At 37.1% G+C, this 2500-nt stretch overlaps 1 protein-coding gene across 4 annotated transcripts in view; it reads right to left on the bottom strand.

Annotated features, from left to right (window-relative positions):
• Positions 1–2500, bottom strand: part of ZFHX4 (zinc finger homeobox 4) — a 150064-nt gene that overhangs the window by 127167 nt on the left and 20397 nt on the right. The window lies entirely within an intron of this gene.

Here is a 2500-nt window from a genome sequence, read left to right as displayed (position 1 = left end):
ATTGGTTAAAAGTCTGCTTTCCTTCATTTTTTTCCTGAGCCTGCCAGGCTCCAACCACTGTAATAGTAGCCTGATTACAGCCTAAGCTACCCCGAGTCCTTGCAGATCTCTCCGTTTGCAGAATGATGGCACTGTACACAACAGCTGAGTACTCTGAAACTTTAGTGGTTTTTTTCAGCCTATGATATAGACTCTGCCTTGCTTTTATGCAGGAGGTAAGCAATCTTCATTCCAGTCATAAGCCAGCATGATAGATTTCATTAATTTTAGACGAAAGCAGTAACTAATTTATCAGATGAGTTTTCAATTAAGTAAAAAAGTTTGATTAGATCCTGAAAACTATTGTTTTAGATATCTGAAGCATTAATATTTTCTACATCTTCTCATTTACAAGAAAAGGAAATCCAATTCAAAAATTTTGCATAGCTGGACAATATAAGTTTATATAAATAATAGACAGGTGCCATATCCCTGCATAAAATCACTCAGTGTGATTTTGGGATTAAAAAAAAAAATCCTTCCCTAGGAAGGCTTCAGTGAAGGTCACTGAGATATTAAGTATGAAGGATAGCTGCTTAATTTTTTTTAAGTGTAATCAAGTCTAATCTTGTCAGCTACATCAGAGAGAGGAAGTGATCAGTTTAAGATACATCAGAAGATTTGCATAGAATGAAAATGAATCAAAATTAGTTTTGGTATCTGAGATGGCTAAAATGACAGCCTAATTGCTCCTGAATCAAACGTCACAAAGCTTGGTGTGTAATTTTAATCACTGATGAGAACCACGTTAAGTTTGCTCATGGCACACATGCAATTTAAAAACCTTTAGAAATAATCTGATCACAATGAGCATGGAAACTTAATAATTCTCTAATTAGTCCAGAGACAAGCATGTTTACCTTCCCACTTGGCAAATCTGCACAAACAGTGTATGCATCCTGAAGAAAGCCTGCACATCTAACGCATTCTCCTCCGAGGGCCTTATCTACAGATAAAAAGTTGCACAAGGAGAGTTGCACCAGAAAGCAACTCCCAGCCCCTTCCATCTGTAGAGGACTGGTATAAATGTCTTCATACCAGTCAACTCTTCATTCTCAACTCTGACACAAAAGGATAAACAAGGCTAGTACAAAGTATTTTTACATGTATGCACTCAGCAACTGCACTTGTGAGGCTCTTTCAGTCACGTGTAAACACACATGCAAGCAAGAAGACACACACACACACACACACAGCTGGCACACATCATGTGTACAAGAAGTCTTTTGGGCCATTGCACAGAAAAAGTGGCAGCAGTACTTCTGTTTTGTTTCCCAGAAATGATACAGGGATGCATGGGCTGTAACTCTGCCCTACCCAGTACCATGAAAGGATCAGTCAGGGTGAAACCTCTTTTAGTGGGTAAAACTAACTGATAAAAAGGAGTTAATACAGCAAATGGAACCAAATGCAACTCCCTGAAAGTATTCTAGCTGTATCTGAAGCTTTCCATTTAACCTTTTCTGCTTGAAACAGGCTTTACCCACACTACAGTGTATTATGGTATCCCACAGCATCACAATGTCCAGTTCACACACACAGAAACAGTTGCCAGTTACAGTCCTGGGCATGCACACTACATTGGGGCCAGATGGCATTTATGAGCAGTAAGTAATTTTAGTCCCATACAAAATGGGTTCTACAGCAAAGCATCTCACCCTTCCCCTTCTTCCCACAGCCCTGTGCTGAACAGTCGTGCTGCTGCAATTTTCTCTTAAAAGATTTAGCAGAAGTAAACTATATTTTTAAACCTTCCACCACATAGTCAGAGTGAAAAACAAAACCAGCACAGTAACAAGTGTCATAACATCTTTCCTGTTACTTAATCAACATTTTTAAATAAGCTGCACATTTATAGTTGTCTCCTTATATAACTTCAGTATTAATCAGTACTAAACAATGACATCAGCCCTCTGATCACAATTGTATAAACAAGAGTATATTTCATTCCAATTAAAACAAATACTAAATCTTTGAACTGACGAGCAGCACAGAGAGAAACCAGAATGTATATTTCCATACTTGAGCTGTTTACAGTCTTTGTGGCCATGTTTGCTATCAGATAAGGTAGATGAAATCATTATACCTTGATGAGGAATTAAAAATTACTGGCATAACTTACTGATTGTACATAACATATGATGGAAGATGCATCCATTAGAGGCTACATCATCTTCAGTATTGAAAAATAAAAACAAAAAAATGTCCTCCCCGGGGACCTTCTGCATGAGTTATAACAAAGTTTCACAAAGTCATAGATAAAAAAAATTACAAGGACTGCCTCAGAACAAGCATTTTTCCACAAAGTCTCTACAACAGATTTCAATCCTCTTTACAAAAGAAATCACAATGAAAACCATACAGTATATTAAAAAAAAAAAGCAAAATGGATATATATTAAGCACGTATCTGTATAGCCTTAAGACATCAAAAAAAAAAAATCAAATCTCTGCCAGTGCTA

Source organism: Agelaius tricolor, unplaced genomic scaffold, assembly GCF_023055355.1.
Source record: "Agelaius tricolor isolate 1412-34295 unplaced genomic scaffold, bAgeTri1.0.p SCAF_2, whole genome shotgun sequence".
Classification (NCBI taxonomy): Eukaryota; Metazoa; Chordata; class Aves; order Passeriformes; family Icteridae; genus Agelaius; species Agelaius tricolor.
The sequence above is the reverse complement of the archived record's forward strand: the minus strand, read 5'-3'. Positions and strand labels throughout refer to the sequence as shown.